This window comes from Prosopis cineraria, unplaced genomic scaffold (genome assembly GCF_029017545.1).
Source record: "Prosopis cineraria cultivar Desert tree isolate PC_DT_omini unplaced genomic scaffold, ASM2901754v1 PC2, whole genome shotgun sequence".
Classification (NCBI taxonomy): Eukaryota; Viridiplantae; Streptophyta; class Magnoliopsida; order Fabales; family Fabaceae; genus Prosopis; species Prosopis cineraria.
Genome location: NW_026555333.1, coordinates 44917665 through 44926563, shown reverse-complemented (window position 1 = coordinate 44926563; position 8899 = coordinate 44917665). Strand labels below are relative to the sequence as shown.

At 30.8% G+C, this 8899-nt stretch overlaps 2 pseudogenes; both read right to left on the bottom strand.

The window, feature by feature from the left end:
* LOC129302807 (GDSL esterase/lipase At2g42990-like) overlaps window positions 1-170 on the bottom strand; it is a 2493-nt pseudogene extending 2323 nt beyond the window's left edge.
* Window positions 171-4530: 4360 nt separating this feature from the next.
* On the bottom strand, window positions 4531-8414 carry LOC129302239 (trifunctional UDP-glucose 4,6-dehydratase/UDP-4-keto-6-deoxy-D-glucose 3,5-epimerase/UDP-4-keto-L-rhamnose-reductase RHM1-like; annotated as a pseudogene).
* Window positions 8415-8899: the final 485 nt, after the last annotated feature.

Below are 8899 nucleotides of genomic sequence, written 5' to 3'. Positions count from 1 at the left end.
TTTCCCAAATAATCAATTGTGTTGATGTTACAATTAGATAATATTGCATTGTTTTTTGAATTTAACGTATTAACTCTCTTTTCTAAGTTATAAAATATTTTGGAAAAACTTTGCTATTTCCAATATAAGATGCTTAGTAAAAATAAGGATTCATAAATGATACTTTTCATATTATCATTCCCATTTTATTCTCTTTCTCTTTATTATTCTTTTAAAATGAAGTATTAAATAAAGAGTTTTACATTACTTACAGATTTTTTAGGATGTCAACCGCTCTTCTAAAATAATTCCAAAAAAAAAATACATCTAAAAAAAATTAAACTAAATATAGTTTGGTTGATATCTTGTGCATCTAAGAAAAGAGAATATGTCAAGTATGTATATATTATATCTATATATATATATTTGAGTGAAAAGAGATACATTAATTAAAAGAGATTACAATGGTAAAAAAAAAAAATTAAAAGAGATTACAAAATGTAGTTCAACATAGATGATAGTTTCTTCTCATTATCCACCATCTCTCTACAATAAGAGGGGGGCTAATCAAAAGTGTAAAAACTACCTACGCTATCATATAACTTAGAATGAGAAATTGGGGAGAGAAAAGAAGACGCATGTTTCTCACTCTCTTGTGTTCTTCTATTTGAATGCATAGATATTCAATAGGGAAGGTCTAACTTACAATATTTAGAATATTTTAAAATATTAAATTCCAAAATATTTTAATTTTTGTAAATATAAAATTTACATATTTTTAAAATAATATTTCATTAGGATTCATGTCAATTTATAATTTTTTAAATATAAATATTGCTAGCCTGAAATTATAATTGTAAAATTTTAACCAAGGGAACAAGCCCCATGTGAAGTGGGCCTACTATCGGCCCACTATATATGGATCAGGACATATTGTGGGCCCAAAATGAAGATAATACTTGAAGCTAGGGCCCATGAGGGCTCAATTGGTCCCTTCTTACTTAGGGGTGTCGCAAGACGAAAGGTATGTTATGTTACTATTTGGTGTCAGCTGGATTGTCACTGAAGTTCTGAATCCCAGTCTTAAATTTCATTACTTAGGAAAGATGGTATATTCGACTCTGTGCAAAGTATTTATTATCTAAATTATTTCAAGATCATATTTTTTCGTATATTTAATTTTGTTTAATTTGATATCATTAAAATGTACATATATGTGGGGGAAAACTGAACTCGCTCAGGATTTCAATTCCAGATTAAAGCCCAGAAGTTATAGCAACAATTTCTAAATTTAACATGAAAGTAACCTCCCAACGTTTTTTTCTAAATTATAAAGAGGTTTCTTTCTTGTGATAAATGGTTGGTGTGGCTATTTTTAGCAACATTTCACATGGTTATGTTTGTTTCCATATGCTTTTGTCGCTTTCTAAAAGGAAAAAAATTTTAGGGCTTGTTTAGCAACCTATTTGAAACACTTTTCTGTTTTTCAAAACATAAAAATAAAAAAATTGTTTGGTAATGTATTTTTAGAAAGTGTTTTAAAAAATAAAAAATAAATATTGTTTTGAAAAGAATAGAAAATGAAAATATCTTTTAAGTATTTTAAGATTATTATTCTGGAAAATAAGAAATAATATGAGAAACACTTGTTTTTATTATTTTTGCTCTCAAAACATATTTTAAAAAATATCAATTATTAAAATAATAAAATAAAAATAGCTTAAAATAAGTCATTGATATCCAAACTTAGACAAAATACATTTAAATTAAATTATTTTTAAGCCCTGTTTGGTTCAAGGGGAAGAAAACATCCCGCTAAATTGAGAGGGAGGAGGTTTTGGAGGGAAGGGGAAAAAATTTAAAAAAATCTTCCTTCCCCTCCACTGTACCAAACACTACTTTAGAGGCGGACCAAGTAAGAGATAGAAAATGCTAGTGTTTTTTTTTTTGGGAGGGGGGGAGGGTTGAGTGATAGGGCAAAGTTTAAAATGCCTGTATTTATTTAGTTTCCAAATATTAGTGCTAAGACTTCTTAAGTGGATGTAAAATTAACAAATGGGAATTTGATATAGTAAAATGGGTTAACTCCTTATAATGTGGTGGAGCAAAGTTCAAATTCTTATTAAAAAAATATTCACATTTAATGTCTGATAATATTTTAAATAGTAGTATTGCTTTCAATAGAAGAATAACAATATGTTAAAGAAAATGATTGTAAAATTTTAAAATTAGTCCATCACATATGATCATTATGTTTCTCATCTCTCAAAGTTACCACATGAGTTTTCTTCAGTTACCAAACATTTTTTAGATGTTTATTGCCGGTTTTGAGGCTTTTATTTTTATTTTTATATTTTTTTATTGAGACTGAAAAAAATTAAAACTCATTAACTCTTTCTAAAAATTTAATCTTATTAAATAAATATATATATGTATATATATACTTTCTTTAATCTTTATTATAAATCATCCATAACTAACTCAAACTAAAAATTAATTAGAAAAGTTAGTCAATAATATCATTGAAATTTTGTAATACTTTCTATTCATTTTACTCCTAATAAATACCATAAATTTAAAACAAACATTCTATATCTTCTCATTGAAAATTGAGAAGGGCATGTTTTAAATAAAGCAATTAATGGCATGCAAATTTTTGCAAAGTGACTTATATTTAGAATCACAAGATTTGTCTACATGGCAGCTTATATATAAGACTGGAGAGTTACTTTAAAAATGTATAACATACTCTTACCAATATTTAATGGGAGTAAAAAGAAACAAATTATGTTAATAACGCAATTTATACATAGAATAAAAAGTATTCTCTCTCTCTATATACAAATAAGATGAGAGGAAGGTATATCGCAAGGGCTTGAACCTTGATATTTATTTAATGCATCTCACCTGTTCTCACCATCCAAATTACTCTACTCCACTAATTTTATGTCTTTTTATTGTCACTTTGCTTTCTATATTCTTGAAACTGATCACCTAATTTTCGTTAAGTTACACGTTACATAAGATTTTCATGCTTTTGTTTGGATGATAAGTAAAAACGGTAGCAGGTCCAAAAAAAAAAAAGGGTGAAAGGGAGAGAGAGGCCAGACAAAAGGAGAGTGAACGTGTTATTATCTCAGCACGTTTTTGAATAAACAGGAGAAAACAGTGAAAAAAATAGAAGTGACATGTGAAAATTTATAGTAATTGGTATTTTTTTTGCATATGTTAACAAAAAAAGGAAAACATTACTTTTAATCTTTATACTTTGCTTGAGTTTTATTAAAAATCACTGCACTTTTTTTTTTGGTTCCAAGATCCTAAACTTTCAGAGGAACATTGACATAGCACTAACTGAGTTAAAATTGTTGAAGTATCCACTAATATAATTAAGTTTGTGCTGATATATTAAATTAGTGTTGAGTTAGAATTTTTAATAAGCAAAATAAATTAAGAAAAGTTACATCAGATAAAAAAAGGCTAACCTAGGGTTAAAAAAACTCTCAACTTAAAATAACTATAAAATATCTCAAAAATATTTAAAATATATTTTAATATTGATTTTTAAACTTTAAGGCCCACAAATTTTTTTTAACAAAATTTAGTCTTTTCATTTTTCAAGTATCTCAAAAGTATAATTCATATTTTTATAATATAAAATAATTAATTTTAAAGTAAAATTGATTTTTTAAAAAATTTAAAAAATTCAGCAATTTAGATATTCAAGCTGGTCGAAATAAGTCCAAGAAGTTAGAGACATGCTTAGCTATTTAGATTTTTTTTTTTGGGTTTATTTGGATTGGTCTAAAGCTGAAGCTTGAAGGATTAAAAAAAAAAGGTAAGGGGAGAACCTAAAGCTCTCAACCTAATTGGTTGATTTCCACCCAACTAGAACTAGTAATTTGAGCAAGTTAGGCTTATTGCTTATTTGAGGCTGGCTTGAATAAAACTGAACTTATAAAAAATTAATTTTTTACTTTAAAATTAGTTATTTTTATATTATAATAAATGTAAAATATATTTTTGAGATACTAAAAAAAATGTTAGAAGACTTAATTTTTTTTAAAAAGAATTGAGGGCCTTAAAGTTTAAAAATCAAGATTAAAATATATCTTAAATATTTTATAGATATTTAAGTTGAGATTTTTTTTAACCCTATGTCAACTTTTTGTTTATTTGATGTAGTTTTTTTTTTATTTTGCTTATCAACTCAGCACCCTTTTAACATATTAGTGCAATTTTAAAGGGGTTAGTGGATCGTTAACAATTTTAATACCGTTTGTACTACATCAATGTTCCTTTAAAATTATAGGAACTAACATTGTAAATGAAGAAAAGTATAGGGATATGAAATATTAAAAAAAGTGCAAGGACTAATAATAAAACTCGAGTAAAGTATAGGGACAAAAGTTATTTTTCCTAACAAAAATAATATTTTCTCAGTCATTAAATCAAGCCTCACACGAAATATAAATAAAAACTGAGCATATATAAAAGCAATTTTACTAATATATATATATATATATATAGCAAAAATTGGATTCTCTGAGATTATTCAGATCTGCCATTTTGTATTATGTTGATAAAACCACACAAGACATTACAATACTTACAATGAAATTCTGGAAAAAAGGAATTCAAAACAAATTAAAAGCCAGAACAATTAAAAAGCATATATAAATGTGATTGATCAATCCATAGAGAGCATATATATTTATATGATCTGCAAAATACTCATCATCAGTGAGCAGGTTTTGATCCTTTGGGTTGAAAAACATACTTAACCAATGATTCTTTGATAGGCAAAACTTGAGGAAACTCCATTGTCAACTTAGAAACATCGATCTCTGTGGTGCTTTGAGATGAAGGAAAATGAGCCTTGGCTTGTTCTTGTGGTGTGAAATTAAGCCACTTGAAGTGAGGATCAACATGCTCCTTGTACATCTCCAGAATCTCATTCAGTGTCACCATGCCAGGATTCGACAAGTTCCACAAACCCTTACAGTTTCTCTTGGCCATTTCAATGGAGATTGGAAGAAGCTCGTCCAACACTGTGATGTTGTTTGCAATGTTTGCAACTTTCGCTGATCTCGCAATCTTGGTGATGAAGTTGTGTGGGTTCTCTAGATCTGATGATACTGGTAATCTCAGTTTCAGAGTGCACACATTCTCATAGTCCTTCAATAGCTCTTCAACCTGTATTAGATATAATACCATATTCAAAACTGTTATTTAGAGATTATGATGATCAAAAGATTCATAGCTTGGATATGGCATCATGTCTCTCCTATGATGATATAAGACCACAACAAATTCATAAATTACAAATGAGAAAAAAAAAATCCTATGATAAAATAAGTAAACTATAATACTTAGTAGAAGATACACAAGTGGTAAAAGTTTTATTCGAATTTTAACTTTCAAAGGCTCAGATGAATATCAAGGAATTGAAAATTAGATCAATCAAAACACTAATTCAAGAATTAGTGATCAAAACTATAATTAAATCATAGTCAAATCAATGATGAGCAAAGCATTTTATTGAATTGATTAAGATACTTGTTCAATAGTTTACTAGTTTAACTGGATCGATTGATTGGATTAATATTATGATAAATGCATGGTTCCAACCTTTATATCTGTCTCTTTCACCTGGTGGGGGGAAAGCAGCGGAGGACCTTAAGAATGTAATAAATACGGCCGTTAATTTCTTTATCATTGGAGAGAAAATGAGAAATGAGTTTTGGTGAGCCCCACATCTCATGGAGCCCACCAAAACCTCTCTCTCTGGCCTTTTCTCTGTACCTACAAGACCTCTCTCTCTGGCATTTTTTCTGTGCAGCCTACGTGGTCCTAGATCGACTTGAAGATAAAATAACTCATTCCAGAAAAAAATTATAGAAGATGATCATATTCGTGAAACTTGTTATAATGTAAAAGATGAAGCAAAATGTAAAGGATTTAGAAACAAATCGTACCATGGATTCGGTTTTTGCATAGAAAGAATCAGGAATATTGGTATTGTCTTCAAAGTTACTGCCAATGACATAATTGATCAACAAGAGGCCATGTTCTTTGCACACATCTGCCAACGTTAACACGCCAACAACATTGTTGCGAGTTGTCTCTGGTTTATGAGCTTCAAACCATTTCACATTTATCGCCCCAGCAACACCACAAGCATGAAAACATGAGTCGGCTTAATCCTCTGAATATCCATAATAACTTGTGATCTCTCCTCTAAATTCCCCCTTCCAAACTCAAACGCTATCCCTTCCTTCTCACAAATCTTCCCCAAAAGCCCACCAATCCACCCAGATCCACCATATATCAGAAACTTCAGGTCTGCATTATTACTATTCTCTGATGATGACGAATTATTGTTCTTCACTGTAACAAAAGATGAAGCAATGTTATCTAACTTCTTGCTCTCAACACTACCAGGCATGGTGAGCATTCTTGGATGAGGAAGCAATGCTCCAGAAACATCACCCCACCAATTGGGGTTCTTAACGTACCATTCCATGGTTCTTGTGAGCCCTTCTTCCCAACTTGTACGTTCAAACCATCCCAAACTCTTCAACTTTTGATCGTCCAAGTAATACCTCTGGTCATTGAAAGGCCTGTTTTCGACAAACCTGATGTGCGTTTCTGGGTCCAAAGAGAAAAGCTTGCAGATATCTCTAGCAACATCAATCACTCTCCTCTCCTTCTTGGTCCCTATGTTGTACACGTGTCCTACTTCACCTCTGTGCAGAACAACCTCAAACGCCTCAGCAACATCTTCACAGTAGAGATAGCTTCTAACGTTGGATCCATCACCATGAATTGGAAGGATCTCTCCTTTCATGGCCAAAAGCATGAATTTTGGAATCAACTTCTCAGGAAACTGGTTAGGCCCATACACGTTGTTCCCCCTCGTGGTAATAATAGGAAGACCATAGGATCTACCATATGCCATGACAAGCATTTCCGCTGCAGCTTTTGTTGCAGAATAAGGATTCGTAGGAAGAAGCTGAGAAGCCTCATGGTTTCCGACCACTGCGTTTTCATCTGTCTCGCCGTACACCTCATCTGTGCTGACGTGGATGAACCTTTTGATCTGAGGGGTGGCTTTCTTGCAGGCCTCGAGAAGAACGTGAGTGCCATAGACGTTGTTCTTGGTGAACTCGAAGCTGTTGCCGAAGGAGTTATCGACATGGGTCTGAGCTGCGAAGTGCATGATGGTGTCGATTGACTCAGAGAGGAGGATGAAGTTGACGATGTCGGCACTGCCGATGTCTCCTTTGATGAACTTGAAGTTGGGAGAGGAACGAGAAGGAAGAAGGTTCTTGAGGTTGGAGCAGTAATCAAGCTTGTCGAGGACGACGATGTTGTAGTCTGGGTGGTTCCGAATGAGGCGGTTGCAAACATGGGATGCAATGAAGCCTGCTGCTCCGGTGATCAGAATGTTCTTTGGCTCGTACGTTGCAGCCATGTCTGCAAAAATTCAAGTAATCACAAAGAAAATTAACTTGTGACAAAAATGAGTATTTGTATACGATTATGTATAAGAGCAGATTAGGGAAATTGGGGTTCTCTAGAGAGCTTACATTGTACTTTGGGGAGGGCTTCTTATGGGGAAAGGACTAGATTGATAATCCTAGATTTCATAAAGTTTGAATTTTTTAAAAAGAGAAAAAAATTATATTTTATAAAAAAATGATAAAATAAAATATATTAAGAAAGCAAAACTTTACAAAAATTCAAGAAAACCTAAATTTAATATTAATTAATAATTTTAATTTAATTCCCTTGTAATTTAATCTAATTTGATATAATTTTTAATAATAATACTCAGATGTCTCGCTCAATTATAAAGAAATTTAAATATGCTTGATTTTAAAAATAATGTTGCTATTAATGTGATATGGCGGTTAGAGCAGTGAGAGATATAACATTGTTCTCAAATATTGAATCAATAGAAGGGAATGAGATAACTAGTAGTTAAATCTTAGATTACTTCAATCATACAACAGCATCTACATACACATTTGACATATCTTATTATGATATAACTATATCTACTAAAGTAATAAAATATGATAAGAATAAAAAAAAAATAAAGAAGCATTATAGAGAACTGAAAAAGGTGTGTAATTTAGAGAGCTCTGAAACAGAGAGCATTACTAAATCAACTACATGGCAAAGAAACAGAGAACTGAAAAGAATCTGAAATAAGGGAAGAAACAAAGAAAAACTCTAGAACGTTAAGTATATCAAAACCTCAAAAAAAAGGGAAAGAAATTATATATATACTTACTTGGAGGAGCTCTGTGTTGCAGGAAAAGAATCAAAACTAACAGCAAATGATGTGGAAGAGACGAAGAGAGGAAATCAATATGAGAGAAACTGAGGAATGGTTTGAATATTATAGACAACCGCTATTTATAAACATGTGTCGCAACCCAAAGTCAAGTCATTATCACTGTTATTATTATTTGCTTATTTTATTTTTCAATTTTTTTTGTTAAATTCATAAATTATTGGCAAATGTTAATTTCCTAATTTAAGGTAAAATAGCCAAGTCGATGGGAAAAACAGTGATTCCCTAATTTTATATCCCTACAAAAATCAAACTCATCGGGGAAAAAGATTCAAACCCCATCGTCAATTTATCACCGAATTTTTCAAAAAAAAATTATATATAAATAGAAAAATGAAATAATTAGACCAATGGGACCAACTTACAACCTTATAAATGTTGGAAGGAATTGAATGCGAAAGGGTCCCAGGTACAGGAAGTAGAAGCAAGGGTTATGAATGAGAGGGGGAAGCATATAGTTGGAATTAGAATAATAATTAGAATAAAATACAGTGACATTCTTTCATTTCACTAAAATTATAAATACCTCCTTTCTGTTTTCAAAATATATACTTT